This window comes from Pinus tabuliformis, chromosome 1_2, assembly GCF_031772625.1.
Source record: "Pinus tabuliformis cultivar Carrire ecotype Pingquan chromosome 1_2, CPIR1, whole genome shotgun sequence".
NCBI classification, from domain to species: domain Eukaryota; kingdom Viridiplantae; phylum Streptophyta; class Pinopsida; order Pinales; family Pinaceae; genus Pinus; species Pinus tabuliformis.
Genome location: NC_142298.1, coordinates 381,195,523 through 381,216,735, shown reverse-complemented (window position 1 = coordinate 381,216,735; position 21,213 = coordinate 381,195,523).

Here is a 21,213-nt window from a genome sequence, read left to right as displayed (position 1 = left end):
CTTGATTCAAAAGTTTATGTTTGCAGTATTTTTGAAGGTATACACAAGTTTAATTCATAGAAGTAGCGTATACACGCAGTTTGGGTTCAGCCAAGTGGTGTATACACTCTAATGCATGATTTTTAAGGCTATAGCTAGTTCTGTATGATGATTCAAGGTTCTGAGTTCAGTACAGTGTTCTGGTATTAGAGATCTGATTGTTCAGATTAACTGAATATTGGTTGATGCAGCTTAAGTTTAAAAGCTTTGGTGGGTCCAGTGTGAAAATTTGATGAAACGTGGCCTTCAGATTGTGGTGTTGTGATCTAGGAGTATCTAGTCTGAAAATTTATGAAACGTGGTCCCTGGTGGAAGAGTGGAGTTTTCTGTAGGCTGGCACCTATGTACTAGTAAACATATTGGCTAGTACAAGAGCTAGGGGGTTATAGCTCCCTTCCAGTAGAAGCTGGAGAACGAGAGAAGGTTGTAACCTTCTGCAGGTAGAAGCCTGCATACTGGTATGAGTCTGCACCAGTACAAGATTGTAAACAGATTTTCTTATTATTAAAAGAAGACAGAGATGACAGCAACAGGTGGTTTTTACCCACATTGAGTTTCCACCTTAAATCTTGGTGTTCATGTGTTTTGCTTATGTGTGATGCTTTATTCTACTTTTACTGCACTGTCTAATAAATTTTTGATATACTGGCTTAAGCTCAACACATGATAAATTGTCTAAATCACAAGTTTTCTAGATATGTGTTGGTTTCTTTAATCACAGTCGCGTGTACACGCTAGTTCACTTCACTGAAGTAGCGTATATAAATCAGTTTGGGAAATAAAGGTATTGATCTGATAATACCCCCCTCTCAGTATTATTTCCAACATAAAATTTGAAGAAATTGAGCAACATAAGCGGGCAATGCATGTTGAGTACAAGAGAAGTATAGGAGAGAAAAAGATTGATTTTTTAATGTCTATGAGCCAAAGAAAATATATTTTTCCTTAGCTCATGGTTTTTAGAGAAATTTTCCTTTGTTATTTTTATTCACATTCAACTTTTCAACTCTTGAATTAATAGCTTACATTCAAAATATTTTTTGAGCTTTGAAAATTTGGTTTCATGAATGCATGGGTTGTCAAAAGAATCACTTCATTGCAATTCATGAAAATGTTTATTTTATTATTGTTTGCATATAAAGGTATGAATTCACATGGTATATTTAATCATTATTTTGATATTGTCTTTGTTGATGAGCCCTAGTATTGCAACAAGAATGTTGTAACTCCCGAGGCTACCAACTTAAATTATCAACCCGGAGTTTGTACAAACTTAAGAGGTGTTGGAACTATATGTGCAACATGCAATGTGTCATTCTTTCGTTGATCTAATGCAATGGAGTGAATATCATGAAATCAAACACTAACCTAATTACGAAAATTGAAACATTAGTCTACTTGTAGAATGTAAATTAATACTCTACTTGCAGAATGTGGAATGTTGTTTTAAAAAAAAGAAAATTGATTTTTTTAACAATAATGCTTGTAACTGAAACCTTAAGGAAGCTTGAATTCAAGAATCAAGTATAATCTACTTTGCATTGATGAATCACCCTTTCTATCACTGTGTTCAAGGAAACTTAGCTTTAGTAACAAAATCCATGTGCATTTCATAAGAAAACATTCATTGTTAATCAAATGTGGAAATTTGTCTTCTAATTCTAATTGCAGATATGTACTTGCAATGAAATAAAGGTGGGTCTAGAGTGGTATTTGGTCTTCCTAGATCTTGGATTAAGAGCCTAGGGTTCATGATCCAAGATTAAGAGACAAAAACCAAGCTTTTGGAGCAAATCTAGTCAAGTTTACGTGTGCTACAAAAATGCTACAGGAGGTCCTATTTTGCTACAAGAGGAGATAACTTGTCGAATTCCTAAGTAAATCAAATGAAAATAGGATGGGAAAATTTTTGTTATTAATTAGTATGTCTTAGGACTCCATTCCAATTGGAATCACTCCAAAATACCACTGTTAACATGTGCTAAAAAATAACAGAAAATTACTACTCTAAAATTGAAAATTCAAGAACTAATGAGTTAGTTAACCTACCAAATGCCCAATCTAATAAAGTGAAAATACTATGGGGTAAATTTTGTTATTAACTTGAATGTTTTTATGATCCAATACAAGTGGAATCAACTCAAATGAATCTCATTAACATGTTTCGAAAAATAGCAGAAAATTACTATTTTGCTACAAGGGACTTCCAGAAATTCTAGATTCGTGAACTAGTAACCCAATCCAAGTAGCTCAATGATGAAGATGAATTTTAAAAGTTGTTCTAAGGATGCATAATGCTTGTGAATTTGTAAATAACCTGAAATATATATATATATATATATATATATATATATATATATATATATATATATATATATATATATATATATATATATATATATATATATATATATATATATATATAAAATAAATTAAAAATTAAAAAAAAAAAAATTAAAATAAATTTAAAAAAAAAAAAAAAAAAAACGTGAACAGTAAATGCAGAAATAAGAGATGCAAGTGAAAAAGACATTCAAAGGAAATAAATAAATTGTACAAGATGGCTCTGAGGCTCCTAGGATGGCCAAGCCCAAGGAAACTCATAGTCCTATGAAGGAAACCAAGCTTTAGAAGCTAAAAATGGCATCAAACTTCATTATTTGAATCAATCCAAATACATACCTGCTAGAAATGAAAGTGGAGTTTCTAAAGAATAAGTTTTCTCCATAAGAAGACTAAGAAATACATGCCCTTAGAGGAAAATTCGAATTGGTACTTATACAAATTAATGGGGAATTATTTTCCTTTAAAGGAGGAATCTTTCCCCTCCAAAATCCCTCAAATAGTGGATCTAGTTCCCAACATTAGGAATTTGCATTAAATGATAGGGAACACGTTCCTAGATTTTCTCAATCACTGGAGCTCTAGAATTTGTGCTATAATTTCATAATATCTTGTTCATTTATTATCCAACCTTAATCCTCTTGTACCAAGGATAAAGTCCCTAAATTATCTCCTCCTCCAAACCTTCATAATCTTCCCAATATTTTCATAATATACTACAAAAATAAATAATATTAGGCACAAATATGCAATTATTTCTAAACCTTCCTAATGAACATATTAAAGCTAAAAATATGTCATCTAATGCAAAAAAGATAGGTTTAATGTGCTAAAGGATGGTCAGATGGGCCTTAATTTATGTCTAATTTGGAGGCCCATCACTTGCATTACAAGCATTAGAAATCTAGAGAAAATAAGCATACAAAAGATGCAATACTTTGATATCACCCTATTATGTGAAATGTTTAAGTTTTGGGAGTTGAATGGAAAATAACATGCTAACAAACCTTCACATGAACAATGCTCATGCTTCATTCTCATCTTCACTTAGAATTGAATGTCAAAACTTATAAACATGGCAACCATAATTGTGATGAATTTGTGTTGAAGGGAAATGGCATGATTGCATTTGATGCACATTCCATGTACAAATTGCTATGGATAAGCACCTAAAACTAGTTTAGGGGAAGAGTGATATTGATTCATATTAATTTTAATGAGTTTGACTCACAAAAGAAATAATCATTGGTCCAATAGAATTTATATTTTATATGCCTTTGCAGAGATTAACATTCAAAACATGGATCATTCAACTTTTCAACTATATAAATTTTGCACAAACTAAAGTTACTAATTGCACAAAAACTCACCATTTTTTGCACACCATTGAGTTGGTTTATGGAATTCATCTCATGTAGGTTTTTTGCAAATTTTAGAAAACTAAAAAAAGAGAGTTTCGCAAGCCAAAAGTGAAATGGATGAGCAAGCAATCAAGATCATACTTCAAGACCATATATTGCAGATTTTTTACCATTTACTTGGAAGCATCAAACTCAAAGGAATAGAAACAAGATTACAATATTTTATCAAAGCAAAGGAATATGCACATATAATGGTGAAGAAGACATCAACAATGAAGATAGTGAAGGTGAATTTGATCAAGCTAGGAAGGAAAGTGAAACCAAATCCATCTCCATCCATGAGAACCAATAACATGACCGATTGCCGAAGTTCCAAAGAAAAATGAGAGAAAAGGTTGACAAGTTTAAGTTCTCAATTATAACTACAAGAAAATTAGTGTTCAAAAATTTTTCAAGTTTGCAAGTACTAGAAGACAAATCTATTAAATTTCTAGCACCGGCCTGAATTTATTTATACTTCAACAATTTTTATTCCCATAAAATTATTAAATAAAATTATGAATTGTTGTGAAAATAAAATCATTAGTATTTAACTTCTGAAATAAGATTATTTAGTGGGAAAATAAAATTACATGGATCAATCACATCACAATAGTAAATATACATCCATAACAATTTTCCTTCATTAACATCCTTGTGAAAATTTGGGCCTAGACCCATAGAGAAAAAACATAGAAAAAATGAATTGTTGGAACTTGTAACTCGACCCCCACTGGAAAACCTAACCCAAGGAATTTGACCAACTAGAAAATCATCCTTTTGAAGAATTCAACCAACCAGAAAACTAGTCTCCTAAAAAAATCATCCCTCGAGAAACTCAACCTCCACAACAAGCAAATCGACCCTCTCCTCTCCTCCTCGTACGACCACTGTGCACTCAAGAAAATTGGACCACTAGATAAATTGGCCTCTCCACAACTCAACCTCCTCTGTGTTGAATTTGTAACTATGGTCGGTCTTCATAATGTACTTTTGGTAACTTAATGTAATTATATTTATCATTGTAAATCATATTTATAAATTCTTGAGTCAAAGGAAAAATTATTTTGAGTCAAAGTCGCAATGTGACTTTTAAAAGATGTAAATTTGAATTTTTAAAATGAAATTTTTTGCTCCAAAAGTGACAAGTCAGCTTCCCTCCAAGTCAATTCGGTCCTCGAAAAGAGACGCGTCCATTCACCCTAGACAAACAACTATATAAAGGTAGCTCGAGCTCCTCATTTGGGAAATTCACATTCCTCTCTCAAGACAATTTCTCAACAAGTGAACGAAGGATAAATAAGGAAAAAGAAGAAGGATGGATTCTGTGTGTGCGTGTGTGTGATTCACAGTTTCTTGGGCAATTGTTGCAGGGGGTCGAGATTTTCTGGGTTACTGGGCAACTAGTGCAGGGCTGAAATTCTGAAAGTGTGGGATCAAGAACAAAGTGCAAGATCGGTTTTGGTGACTTGACTTGGTGGATAAGACCGGGTTTCACCATAGGTCTAGGTGTGTCTCTCGTAGAACAAGGATAATTTCTCTATTGAAAAGGTTGATGGATTTTTCCCCGTAGTGGGTTTTCCCAGGGTAAATCTTGTCTCTCTTTTTTTTGTATTGTGATCTTTATTGTTCTATTATTATTTATTGTTGAATTTATGAAGTATAATTGTTGAATTATATATCGAAACAAGTTAAAAATAAGGTCTACATCAAAATTAATTATCATAATTTCATATATATTGTGTTAACCCCAATTGCACTATAAAATCAACATGGTATCAAAGCTTTAGTGATGAAAGGAAGGTACATTAAGATCACTTTTGCAGAAACTATAGAGAGAGAATTTTATTAAATTCCTTATTATACATTGACATATATGGCTTCCACCATGAAATCTGAAAACAAGCTAGAGGGAGCACCAAATTTCAAAGCTTGGAAAGACAGAACATATCTTATTCTTGCCAAAAACAAAGTGTTGGATATTGTGACAGGAAAGACTATTGAAACAATTGATGCAACTAGGAAAGATAAGTTCAAGGAGGATTATATTAATGCCATGATTCTAATAGTGGGCTCCATTCAAGATCATCTCATTCCCTACATTGTAAAGCATGATAGCTCCAAGAAGATATATGATGCCCTAATAAATCTCTACACTAATGAGTCCATGAGTTTGGAGAATGAGCTCTGAAATACAAAGATGACAAATGATGACAATGTGGCTTCATACTTCGTAAGTATTTTGCAAATCAAAGATAAAATTTTAGTTATTGGAATATTATTCCTGATCAAGAAATTGTGACTACAACACTCAATGGTCTTCCTAGATCACGGGATGCATTTGCAGAAAGCATAAGCAGTTGGAAAGAAGCTCCTTCATTTGAGAAATTATGGACAGTATGTGCTCAAGAAGAATTAATATTTCTGACTAGTGATTGTCATGATGAAGAAGTTAAAGCCCTTACAAATCGCTTCAAGAACAAGGGAAAGAAGAAGTTTGGACCTCAACATAAAAAGTCAGGAAAAGGGTCTTCTCCCTCTAGAAGAAAAAAGACTTATCTGAGATACAATGTTATGGATGTCAAGAATATGGAAATTTCAAGATAGATTGTCCTAATATGGTTAACAAGAAAATAAAAGGCAAACAACATGCTTCCACAGAAAAAGTTTAAGAAGATGAAAAAACAAAGAAGTCCAAAGGTGAAAAATATTTCTTCTACTATTCTCCTTTGACAAGTTCCTTTGTAGATGATGATGACATGTGTCTGGTAGATAGTGGAGCATCAATGCACGTGACCAGGGAGCATGGGAATATTTCAAGCATAACAAAGAAGAAATTATCTCAAAGGGTTGAATTGGTAGACAATAACAGCTATGCAATCAAAGGAGTTGGGAAGGAATCCATAAAGCTAGAATCTCATAGCAACATTCATCTCAAAAATGTTCTTTATGTACCAAGTTTGAAAAAGAATATTTTCTTTGTTTCTTGTTTAGAAGATAAAGGAGATAGGCTTACTTTTGTGGATGGAAAAGTACTTGTGTGATCAAGGGGCTCTAAAATATATGATGCTAGGGTTATTGGGATTCGTGATGGAATATTGTATATACTTATGAGTCAACTAGATCAAGCATCGGTAAATGATGAAATAGATCCAAGTGAGTTATGGCACCGAAGGTATGGTCATCTTCATTTTATAGCATTTCCTTAATTAAGTGAAATAGTGTCAATTGTTCCTGGACTACATATAAAGAATGATGGTGTATGCAAAGGTTGTGCTCTTGGAAAGGACATTAAGAAACCATTTCCAAATAGTGACAGTAGATCTAAGGAAGCTTTGGATTTGATTCATTCTGATGTATGTGGTTTGATGCCAGTAAAATCGCTTAGTGGTTCACTATGTTATGTGACATTTATTGAGGATTTCTCCCATAAAACATGGATATATATCTTGAATACGAAAGATGAAGTATTCAACAAGTTATAAGAATTCATAGTTGAAGTGGAAAACTTGAGAGGTAAAAAGATCAAGATATTGAGATCTGAAAATGGAGGAGAACACACCTCAAAGGAGCTTGTTGCTTTCTGAAAGAAGGATGGGATTAATAGGGAGCTAATTATTCCCTATAACCCACTACAAAATGGTGTAGAAAAATGAAAGAACGAATCCATTGAAGAATATGTCAAGGCCATGATAAATTATTTGGACTTGCCATTGTTCTTATGGGGTGAATCATCACAGACAGTCATTCAAAATCTAAGTCCTCATAGAGTTTTGGAATGTATGACTCCTAAATAATCCTTCTCCAAAAGGAAGCCAGAGGTTGGGCACATGAGAATCTTTAGTTGTCCTGTACATATTCATGTTTCCAAGGATAAGAGAAACAAGCTTGATCATTCAGGAAAGAAAGGAATATTTGTTGGATATAGTAAATCTTCAAAATCCTACAGAATTTACATTCCATAACAACGACGAATTAAGGTCAGTTGAGATGTCACCTTCGATGAGAAAGTGGCATATTGGAGGTCTAAGGAGGTCTCCGTGGATTCCTTGGATGAAGTAAGGTGGTGCGCCTTAAGAGAGGAACATTCAAGTTCTATAGAATGTACCAGAAGGACATAAGGACCTCAAGATCTAGCAAAACCAATTATATTTCCAGAGATCAAGAATAGACCAGGCTAGCTTAGATACACATTAGAATAGGTACAAGGACATTCAACTCCTGAAGGAACATCTAGAGAAGTGAAGAAACCTAAGAGATTCTCTAGCTATGTATATCTCATGACGAAACTCATTGATGAAGAACATTCCACAAATGAATAAGCATCTAGTCAGCAAGTGTGGAAGAGAGCAATGAATAAGGAGTATCGATCAATCATGAAGAATGATGTTTGGGAAATTGTGTCAGGGCCTAAAGGGAAGTCAGTGGTGACTTCCAAGTGGATATACAAGATAAATCATGCTACAGATGGTAGTATTGACAAATAAAAGGTGCGGTTTGTGGCTAAAGGATTCTCCCAGAAAGAGAGAGAGAAGACTATGATGAGACTTTTTCTCTAGTTTCCAGGAACACCTCCATTAAACCCATAATTTCACTTGTTGCTTCCATGGGATGAGAACTAAACTATATGGATGTAAAGACTTCTTTCCTCAATGGATTAATTGAGGAAGATGTATACATAGAGAAACCTCAAGGATTTGAGGTATATGGAAACGAGTCTCATGTTTGTTGGTTGAAAAAGTCCTTATATGGACTCAAGCAATCTTCAAGAGTTTAGTATGGTCGTATCGACAGTTATTTGATGAGACTTGGATTTACCAAAAGCAAATCTAATCCAAACCTTTACTTGAAGGTTGTGAAGAATGCACATGTGATCATATTATTATATGTCGATGACTTGTTTTTGACATGTGCCAAGCCTCTTATCATTCAGTGCAAGAAGCAGTTGGCTTTTAAGTTTGATATAAAGGATCTTAGGTTGATGCACAATTACTTGGGATTAGAAATATGGTAGAAACGTGGTGAATTATTCCTTATTCAAGGGAATTATGTGATAGAGATCCTTCGGATATCGATATGATGGATTGCAAATCCATGAAAAATCCTATGGTGACTAATTTGAAGAAGTTAAGAGGCCCCAAATCCATATTAGTATATCCATCTATGTACCAATCGTTTATTAGTATGTTGATGTATTTAGCTAACACCAGGCCAGCCATTTTCTTTTTTTTGAACACCTTGAGCCAGTTCTAGGTAGAACTGAGACACGAGCATTGGATTGCAACAAAGCATATCTTGAGATATTTGTGTGGTACAATGAACTGTGGCTTAAGGTATTTTGCAAACAAGGATGTACAAATTCAGGATATATAAACATTGGATGCGCAGGATGTAGAGGTCGACTGTGACTAGCAATGCTAGAGTAGAATACATCACATCCAATGAGGCTTGTACCAAAGAAATATGGTTCTGGAAGTTGTTTGTAGGATTGTTCAACCAAGATTTGGAACCAACAGTGATACATTGTGATAATCAAATTATTTTGAAGCTTTAAAAGAACCTCGTGTTCCATGACAGGTTGAAACATTTTGATACCAGGTACCACTACATCTATGCCATTGTGCAAAGGAGAGAAATAAGGCTCGAGTAAATCTCCACTGATGAGCATATAGTTGATGTTTTAAAAAATCCATTTCCAAGAGAAAAGTTTGTGTACTTAAGAGACAAGTGGGGGCTCATGGACATCACCCATCTCATTGAAAGGGAGTGTTGATTTGTTTACAGTATGGATGGACATGCTCCCGAAAGGGAGAATGGGTCCAAGAGACCCAGAGGGATTAACGGGAAATGTTGAGTAAGTGTCTCTTGGAGGAGGACCTTAATCACACACCAGAAAGGGTGGAGTGATGTATTGGACCCTGATCACACACCAAGCATGGTGGAGTGAGGTCCTTTAGAATATGGACCCTGATCACACACCAAAAGGGTGGAGTTAGTTCTTGGACACTCATCACACACTGAAAGGGTGGAGTGATGTATTGGACCCTGATCACACACCAAGCATGGTGGAGTGAGGTCCTTTAGAATATGGACCCTGATCACACACCAAAAGGGTGGAGTTAGTTCTTGGACACTCATCACACACTGAACGGGTGGAGTGAGGTCTTGGACCCTCATCACACACTAGGTAGGGTGGATTGAGATTTGGTTCAACATCTAGATCCAATCACCAACCACAAAGGGGTTGAGTGAGGTCTTGACCTAGAGTGCTCACCAGGAAGGGTGAGCGAGTGCTTGTTAGTTGAGGTTCCCAACATTTTGGACTAGGTGGTGGCCATGGGTTTCAAGGATCGATCACTCTAGAGGTGTAAGTCCTAATATGCTGATGACATTGACATGGTTGATTTTCCATGTAAAAAAAATATAAGACCAAGGTCATGGGACACATATTCCAAGTTGAATGGTGGGAAAAACATCCTAGTGGGTGTCACTTTTGGTTCATTATGGCTAAGGAAATTGGCAAAGACATTGACAAATGAAACGAGGAAGTAATGATATTTTATTTATAAAAATAAAGGGAAATGGGAGAAAAGGAAGGTGAAGAGACACAAATCTGCATGAGATGGAAATTGAAAGAAAAATGAAGGAAAATGAAGAAAATAGAGGCCTCAAAGAGAGAAAGGCTTCTGAGGATTAGTTCATAGCTTTTGTTGGTTTAAACTATGGTCAGTTCACTCTTTGGCTCTCTCATTCATTCTCTCATACTCTTGTACACTTAGATTATTCTTGGATCAAATTGGCATACATTGGATTTGGAGAAAGAAGGAAAGGTAAAGTAGGAAAGGACAATGGGACAGCGGGATCAGCAGCTATAGCTAGATTGCTTTGCAGGTAAGAGGTTGCACATATGATTTCCTTGTTAGCTTTAGCATGCATGGTACACGCATGTGGTTTCTTGGTTATGTGTTGTCATTGGCATGGATATTTTCTTGGATTGATAGTGGTTTTAGCCTTGCCTTGCCATTTCCTAGATAGCCATAGTCTTGTGGGTTTTCCACTTGTTGTTATCTTATTGGTGCTCATGTTCCTTATGGAGGGTTGAGTTACTAGTTCCTGGAGCCATTGGTTGAAACAGGAACTTTGAAAGCCCCGGAACATCTTGGGTTTAGTTACTAGTCTTGGAGCCTAGCTTGGGACAAATGCTTTGGATCCCTTGGTGGGTTGAGATACTAGTGCCTAGAGCCAGATTGGACAAATGCTCTGGAGCCCTAGAAGGATGTCGATTGAGATATTAATTTATGGTGCCTCAGTTGGAAAAAAAACTTTGGGGCCTTGGAAAGCTTGGGTAGAGACCGATCTAGTTTGTGTTAGTGATGTTTGGTCATGAGGTAGAATCACTAGTTGACGGTTGAGGTGGTTTTTCCTATGGAAGTCTTGGTTTGGTTTTTGTTTGGTTTATTCCAAGGGATCCCACATTCATGCTTGGAATATGGCGCGGGGGTGATTACCTGAAAGAAATATTTGGTTCCACCCAATCTATGGTCGGGTAGTACGTGGAAGTTCCTTAAATTCTTAGCATTTTCATATGTTAATATGAAGTATTTTCTATTGTGATCTATGTGTATATGTATTTATTATGTTGTTGATATTGTGGTTGAGTTGCCATGGTTTACGTTGGTTATATGATGTATATTGTATATGGATCTTGACATGTTTGATGAATATATGAATGGTCAACAAATGCATGAGATAGCAAATGTTATTGCAAATATTATGAGAGGGCATTAGACCTTCTTGGTGATTCTCATATAAGTTTCAGACTTTTGTGATTATATATGCATTCATGACCTGTAGATTACATGTTCACCATATGTTTAGCGAAATGATTGTCATGGTTAGGCCTGGTTAGATCAAGATCTTGTTCAAGTTTGTATGTTTGGCATTTTTGTCATGTAACTTATATTTCTAGAAAGTCTCATTGAGTTATGGGCATTGGCCTAGAGGCTAGCCTAGAATCTAGGCTCAGATCTTAGGCCACATGCTCCTAACTAGAAAAATTGGCTTGCAACCGCATGGATGTAGGATTATGCATGCGTTTGGAGACTTCCAACTGCATGGAATACTTGTTGTGGCTGTGGTTGAGGGCCCAGGGCAGAGAAGGAGGGGTCCAACTCAGGGTTTGGCTACCTGTGATGGTTTCTCAGCCTCTAAGTGTCCTATAGCCCCTATAGGATGTTGCAAGATGTCATTTTATCGTCAATAGTCAGCCCCACTTCCTTAATGGGACCTAGGAGGTTGAGTCATGTCATAGTAGCTCTTGTCTCATGTTTACCCTAACAGGCCAGTGAAATTAGGGTAAATGTGGTAGGGGTGGTTACAGTTTGGTATCACCTCAAATATGGCCACTAGTGGATGTTGATGATAGATGATGCCGGTAATAATGGATAACCTTTTCTTTAGAGAAATTTGCTCAATTTGAGAACATCTATGACGGTGATTATGAATACCTCACTAGTAAAGAGGGAGTGTTGAATTTGTAACTATGGTCAGCCTTCATAATATACTTGGGGTCACTTGATGTATTTATATTTATCATTGTAAAGCATATTTATAAATGCTTGAGTCAAAGGAAAGTTTATTTAGAGTCAAAGTCCTTAAAAGATCTAAATTTGAATTTTTAAAATAAAATTTTTAGCTCCAAACATGACAAGTCGGCTTCCCTCCAAGTCAAGTCGGCCATGGCCAAGAGACATGTCCATTCAATATTATATAAAGGCATCTCTAGCTCCACATTTGGGAAATTCACATTCTTCTCTCAAGACAGTTTCTGGGCAAGTGAATGAAGGACAAGAAGGACAAAGAAGAAGGACAAATTTTCTCTCTCTCATCTCTCTCTAACAACTTGTACGTGTGAAGGGATCTCTCTCTCTCTGATTCCCATTTTCTAGGGTAAGTTTTGTAGGGGTCAGAATTTTCTAGGTTACTGGGGAAACTGCTGCAAGGCTGAAATTCTGGGCAACTAGCTATTATAGGAGGGCTGCAATTATGGAAGTGCGGGATCAAGAGCAAAGTGCAAGATCATTTTGGGTAACTTGACTTGGAGGAGAAGACCAAGTTTGACCATAGTCTAGATGTATGTCTCATTGAACAAGAAGAATTTCTCTATTGAAAAGGTTGTTAGGTTTTTCCTCATAATGGGTTTTCCCAAGCTAAATCTTGTCTCTCCTTTTTTGTGTATTGTGATCTCTATTGTTCTATTGTTCTTTATTGTTGAATTTTTGAAGTATAATTGTTGAATGATATATCGAAACAAGTTAAAAGGTATATTTATATCAAAAGTAATTATCACAATTCCAGAAATATTGTGCTAACCCTAATTGCGCTAGAAAACCACAAACTCTGCACATTAGTTACTCGACCTCTCAATTTCTTGAACTTGACCTCCTTTAAATAGTACCTAGATTTCGCTACACTCTTCCTCCCTTTTATTCAGTTAGTTGAGCCTCTCACTCGAGAGAAACTCACTTCCTCCATTTGTGTGTCTTCACCTCTCCCTTAGGCTTACTTTATAACTTCATTATGCCAAATCCCTAACCCTAATATCCTAGGTGATTGACAGTTGATATTAGACCTCACTTGAGATCAATGGTTGAGATCATATCTGTCACTTAAATAATTTTATTATTTATCCTTAGTACTTTGGCTTAATAGTCGACAATAATTAAGTGACTTTAACTATTGTGATTTTCCTAAGTTAGACTTAGGAAAGAATTCATAAATCACTTACTCCATCAAGCAAGCACCTATATAGGAAATCAACCATATCCTAAATGTTAAGATACCAATCTCCTGTACAAGACCTTCCGAAGATACCAAGAACTTCAACAAAATCAAGGATAAAGAACAACTATGTGGATAATTGTAATTTTAATTATTTTATTATAATATTTCCATCTCGTTCTATTTGGACTAAATACAAAAGTTGTAAAGTTAGTTAGCCAAGTAGAATATGAAAGCTAAGAGCCATGAAGGTGGAAGGCCAAAATTCAAGTATAGAGAGGGCCACGAGTCATTAGGACTTTCTAAAAGGATACTTTGTGCTCTTGCAAAAGGTCCCTGATTTGGCATGGTGATCTATCTTCATATGTTGAATAGAGTGACATTGTTAACTTGTTCTTCATACTTTTTTGATGGGTGTGGATTATACTTTCCATTCACAACTTTCTTGGTGTTTGTGAGGGTGGTTGTTGTGTCTTATGAATGTTATGATTTTGGTTATTTTCTTGATCACTATGTATATGCATGCTTATCACATACACTACTAATTGTTAGATGCAAATATTAATTTGCATAAGCTATCAACAATATTTAGAGAAATATTTGGGTCAAAACAAATGGTAGAGCTAAAGTATTCTATTTGTTCTTTACATGTCTCCTTTCGATTTATGGCTAATATTTTGGTGTGAAACAAGTATTCTATCAACAATCTATGCACAATCATTAATGCTCAAAGCATGCCCAAGATTTTGTGTTTATGGTATATTAATGCTCTATCCCCTTAGTTCTTCATGCATTTGTCTTATTTCATGTCAAATCAATTCCTTACTCATGCTCCCAACTGGGAAAGATAAACTAGGCTAGATAGGTTAGATTAGAACTAGACTACTTGCATATTTCATCCGATACTAGTTGCATTCCTTTAAAAACATAAGGAACCAATAAACTAGTTCATAATTAGTAAATCATAGAGAACTAATAATTAGTTGGGCCATATCTTGATGGTTTCCATTTCAATGGGAAAAGGTATTCTTGAAAATGCAGCAAGAAAATCTAGTTTTGACTTTGCCTTTGTCAAACTATATTAACATTTGAATTTCAATTTCAACAGAATACTAGGAGGTAGTTAACTAAGGTGACATGGCACTTGTCACTCATACTTAGTTAATTCGATTTGGAGACACTTGAGTTCAGTTTAGTATGATTGATTGCTAATTTCTAGCAATCTATTTTAGCTAAATTGAGTTATTGTGAGTTAAACTAGTTCTAACTGCAAGATGAACTAGTGGAAGATCAAAGAGTGGAAGTGTAACTTCAACTCACTGTAGTGATCAACCAGTTAACTCATCGATCAACCCAAAATAACCGATGCATGTAGAGAATTTGAGTTACCTAGTTGAGATTGGAGTTCAAGGGCAGCGTATTATCAGTTGTAAACTATTCCAATTTGTACAGGTGGTACATGCAGTCAAAGATTGGCCGAAAGGAATAGCGCAATCCAGATTGAGGAATTTCTCTAATTAATAGGGGCTAATTCCTCAAGGAAAAACACAAAGAAGTAGGAGCTTGGAAAGCTGAGAAATTGGCTAACTATTGGTCAAAGTCAGTCAATGAAGCAGAAGGATAGAAGATACAGGTGCAAGTTGTGCTTAAACTAAGCAAGCATATTGTATTCATCCATATTATTTGATTAATGTAATACAGATAGGAATGGGTTTTGAGAAGTTGCTTTCCCTATATAAATCTATGTGTATGTGTGTTGAATCTTAATGCATGTTTATGATTTGTGATCTAGATAGTGAATTTCTTTTTGCAGATGAGTAGAGTAGATTTGAGTCTTATGTTTTAGTAAATAACATGAGAAGTTTTGAAACTACATTAAAATTATACATGGTATCAGATCTATAATCATAATAGAGAAGAATATTCAAAGTTGTCTCTACAATGGAATCAAATTTGTAGGATCAATTCTTCAGAGCTTTTAGGATGGATTTATATGGACTAAGACTCGATTATTCCCTTGAGGGTAGCTCGAATTATGTTTCTTGGAAGGAAAGGATGGAGGCAATGCTAGAAGATATTGGGTTGAAGTAATTCATAGATAATGATATCCATAAATTGGAAGCAATCGATGCTCAGAATCTAATATATTCGAAGAAGTGTGTAACATAGGCAAGCAGGATCATATTGGAGGGAGTACGAGACCATATTGTCTCTAATCTCCACGGGAAAGAGACTCTGTATGCAATTTGGAAAGCCTTGACAAATTTGTTCCAAAATAGTAGTGACCATAGGAAGTTGGCACTCAAGGAAAAGCTTCAGAATATCAAGATGCAGAAGGGTGACACAATACCACAATACCTTAGCAGGTTCACACAATGTCATGATGAACTTGGGAGTGTTGGTGTTATGGTTGTAGAAGATGATCTGGTAAGCCTAGCACTTATAGGGCTTCCCAAGAGTTGGAAAAGCTACTAGGATTTGGTAAATGAGAGGGAGGAGCCACCAAATTGGGAACGATTGTGGTTTGATTTGGTGCAAGAAGAAGTAAGGTGGAACACCAGAGACAAAACCTCATCCAAGTGTGATGATGAGGAGAATTGTGCCTTGGATGGAAAGGTAAAGAAAGGGAAAGGGAATAAATCCCAATCCAAAGAAGAATTTGATCAAGGGGGCAAGAAGAAAGAGTCATCCAAAATCAAGTGCTTTCACTGTCATGAACTGGGACACTATGCCACGAAGTGTTCACAAAAGAAGGTGGGAAATAAACCTTCAATAGGAGTGGCAGGTGAAGCTTTGGCTTCACAATTTGAGTTGGAATTCACCCTCATTGCATTCATGCAAAGCTCAATGATGGGTAGTGTGTGGTACCTGGATAGTGTTCCCTGGTTCCACATGATGGGTAACAAAGAATTTTGCAATGACTTGGAGGGGAAAGATCTCCATATGCACATTGAGATGGGAAATTATGGAAGGTATAGTGTGATTGGTATTGGTACAGTTACTTTTTAGAGGGAGTCAGTCTCCTCTCTAAGTCTCAAGGATGTGATGTTTGTATCGGGTCTGAAGAAGAATCTAGGTTTTTTTAGTTGTGTTGGAAGAACGTGGCTACGGTGTGATATTTAGAAAAGGGAAGGATTTCCTAAGACATATTGCCATAGGACAAGTTAATTAGATCAGGGTTTGAGTGAAGAACCTCTACAAAATAGATGTGGAAGATAGTGCAACATTAAGCACAAAAGAAAAGAATGTGCAGAGTTGAGACATCAGTGAATTATGGCATAGAATACTTGGCTATTTGCATCATGTGGCCTTGAAGATCATGCAGCATATTTCTATAGGCCTCCCCAAAGGAGCACTAGAGCAATGAGATACATGTAAGGGGTGTACATTGGGGAAGTACACAAAAGCCACCTTCCATGATCAGGATAGTAAAGTGCAAGCACTCCCTGAAAGGATTCACTCGGATGTGTGTGGAACTTTCTTGATAGCCTCCACTGCCAAACACAGGTATTATGTTATATTTGTAGATTATTTCTCATGGAAGTGTTGGATATTCTTCATGTAGAAGAAAGACCAGGCATTCTCCAAGCTTGTTGAATTTAAAGCACTTGTTGAGAAATAAATTGCCAAGAAAGTGAAGGCTCTCAGGAGTGATAACGGAGGGGAATATGTGTTGAATGAATTTTAAAATTTATGTGCAAAGAAAGGAATTCAATGGCATTTGATAGCACCCCATGACCCACAATAGAATGGGGTTGCTGAGAGGAAGAAAATAAGTATTGTGGGAGTTGCATGGAAATGTTGCATGACCAAGACCTACCACTGCACTTGTGGGATGAAGCATGATTCACAGTTATTTATTTGTAGAGCATGATTCCTCATCGGATTCTTGGCATGAGTACACTAGAGGAATATTTTTCAGGGAAGAAACCAGATGTGTCACACTTCAGGATATTTGGATCATCATTTTACTGTCATGTTTCCAAGGATGCAAGGAAAAATCTAGAGCCTACAGCTGAGTTGGGCATATTTGTGGGGTACACAAAAACACCTCACAACTATCATGTGTACTTTCCATCTCTTAGGATGACAGTTGTTAGGAGAGATGTGAATTTTGATGAGGAGAAGGAAATGAGGTGTTATCTTGAGAGGGAGCTTTAGTTGCATTCAGATCAAGAGATTTTAGCTCCAAAGGAAGAACCTTAGGAAGTTGTGGAGCAGCCACAAGCAGAGGAACAAAGAGTGGAGACACCCACTCAAGCATAGACATCCAGAGAAGGAAGGAAGTGAACCATGGAAGATGACTGATTAGTGCATGATGCTAGAGAGAATGTGGGAGCACCCACATCACAGCGCAGGCTGAGGAGGTCACTGGATCTGTACACTGGCTACATGGCTCTGATAAGTAAGCTTGAGGAAGTTGTAGAGAAACTAGTATGGGTTGATGCTATGGTAGAGGAATATCATTATAAATAGTGTTTGGGAAGTGGTCCCAAGACCAGAGGACAAATCAGTGGTGGGTTCGAGATGGGTCGACAAGGTGAAGAAAGCAACAAATGGAAGCATTGAGAAACACAAGGCAAGATTTGTGGCCAAGGGGTTTCTCAGGTGGATGGAATTGACTATGAGGATACCTTTTCTCCAGTAGAAAGGTACTCTTCAATCATATCAATTCTAGCACTTGTAGCGTGGATCAGATGGAAGATCCATCATACGGATGTGAAGATAGCATTCCTCAATGGAGTGATTGAGGAGTAGGTTTACATTGAAGAACCAGGATGTTTTGAGACCTTTGACAGAGAATCACATGTGTGTAGACTCAAGTGAGCGTTTTATGGATTGAAGCAAGCACCCCATGCTTGGTACACCAGGATTGACAATTATCTCACTGGGTTGGGCTTCACCAAAAGTGAAGTAGATGCAAACATTTATCATATTGTTGTTGAAGGTAAATTGTTGATTATAGTATTATATGTCGATGATTTAATTTTAACCGATGATGAGAAGTTGATTAGTTCTTGCAAAGAGGTTTTTGCAACAGAATTTGAGATGAAGGACCTGGAACCCATGCATTATTTCCTCGGTTTGAAAGTATGGCAAGGAGATGGGTAATTGTTTGTCTCTAAAGGAAAGTATGGGAATGAGATACTGAAGACGTTTTGCATGGAAAGTAGCAAACCCATGGACACTCCAGAAGGCAATTGGAGGAAGGAGGATGCCACTTCAGGTGAGGAAGTGGAAACTAACATTTGCAGGCAGCTTGTGGATTCACTTATGTGTTGTGAACACACAACTAAACATGTGTTATGCAGTTAACCAACTTAGTCAAGCAATGGTTAGGCCAACCAAACTGTATTTGAAGGCAGCAAATCACGTGTTGAGATACCTCAGATGCACTACGTAGTTTGGTCTTTGGTACAAACGGATAGAGGAAGTGAAGTTGCAAGGCTTCACAGATGCAGATTGGGAAGGCTTTCCATCAGACAATAAGAGCACATTAGGAGGAATTTTCAGTGTTGGATCAGCAATGGTTTCTTGGTACAACAAGAAGCAGAGATCTATGGCATTCAACTCTGTAGAAGCAGAGTGCATGGTTGCAAGTCATGCAACATGTGAGGCTATCTGAATGAGAAAGATTCTTGTTGGGTTATTTGGTCAGAAGATGGATCCTACTATGATTTACTGTGACAATCAGTGTTGTATCAAAATCTTTGAGAATCCAATATTTCATGATCAATCCAAGCATATTGACATCCGGTATCACTATATACGGGATTGTGTGTAGAGGCAGATCATGTTGTTGGAATACATTCCTACATAGGACAAGATGCATATATTTTGACAAAGGCTTTGTAAAGAGGAAAATTCGAGTTCCATAGAGGTGGGATTGGGGTATCTAATAATCCATTTCTTGTTGAGAGGGAGTGCTGAAAATGCAGCAAGAAAATATAGTTTTGACTTTGCCTTGGTCAAACTAGATTAAAATTCAAATTTCAATTTCAGTAGAATACTTGGAGGTAGTTAACTGAGGTGACATGGCACTTGTCACTCAGTTAATTCGATTTGGAGACACTTGAGTTCAATTTAGTATCATTTATTTCTAATTTCTATCAATCTATTTCAATTAAATTGAGTTATTGTGAATTAAAATAGTTCTAACTGCAAGATGAACTATTGGAAGATCAAAGAGTGAAAGTGTAACTTCAACTCACTGTAGTGATCAACCAGTTAGCTCATCAATTAGCCCAGAATAATTGATTCATGTAGATAATTTGAGTTACCCAGTTTACATTGGAGTTCAAGGGAAGTGTACTATCAATTGTAAACTATTCCAAGTTTTACAGGTGGTGCATGCAGTCATAGATTATCCTAAAGTAATTGTGCAATCTAGATTGAGGAATTTCCTTAATTAATAGGGGATAATTCCTCAAGGAACAACGCAAGGAAATAGGAGCTTAGAAGGCTAAGAAATTGGCTAAGTATTGGTCAAAGTCGGTCAGTGAAGCAGCAGGATAGAAGATACAGGTGTAGGTTATGCTCAGGCTGAGCAAGCATATTGTATTCATCCAGATTCTTTGATTAATGCAATACAGATAGGAAGGGGTTTTGAGCAGTTGTTATCCCCTAGATAAATATTTGTGTATGTATGTTGAATCTTGATGCATGTTTATGATTTTTGATCTAGATCGTAAATTTATTTCCGCGGAGGAGTAGAGTGGGTTTGAATCTTATGTTTTAGTAAATTATATGAGCAATTTTGAATATACATTAAAATTATACAAGTACAACTAGGTCCTTTTCTAGGTAAACATGCATAGTTGACTCAAGACATTTTCCCATGTTAATTGAACTTCAAAGCATTATTCAATCATGAAATCGTTGAACCATTCATTTCTATATATTAAATACCTAAACTGTCTCACCTTGTATTAATGTTAGGTTGGGTACTTAGACACATTTTCACACCTTGAGCTAAGGATTCCACCATGTATGGAAGTAGAGAATATAGTTGATTGTTGGAGAGGAAAATGCAAGGGTTAACAGGAATTTTTCAATCTCAATATTAAATAAACAATACCACATTTATGTAGCCTATGTGGCATTTCAAGGAGCCAATGTGTTTGTATCATCATGTGAATCAAGCAATGGCCTATCAAATCCTTCCATGTTTAAGAGGATATGTTAGATGAAACATTGTATCCATTTAAGAGTAATGAGTAAGATAGAACAATTAATGTTTCCATGCCAATTGAGTCCCAATGTTGATATGGGAACCCCATGAGCAATAGGAATTAGGAGTGTAGTCAAAGTTTCTTTCTAATTATTTTCCTTTACCAGGGAGGAGTGACTGAAAAAACATAAATTTGTCTTATAAGTCCAATGCAACCAAATTATCAACAAGCCAATCAATTTATTAATTGGTAAAAAATTTGACATGTTTGAAATTATAGGGTTCAAAATGGTTTGTGGTGGTCTTGTTCCATGTTATATAGTTGTCAATGTCCTGATAGATACCTCAATTATTTTCATTGAGGTGACTAAAATTATTTTTGAGTTTCCTTCAAAAAAATAATCTTTAGACATAGATTCAAGGTTTTTGTGATGCTCAAAATCAAAGCTTATAGTTTAACTTTATTATTTTTCTTGTTTC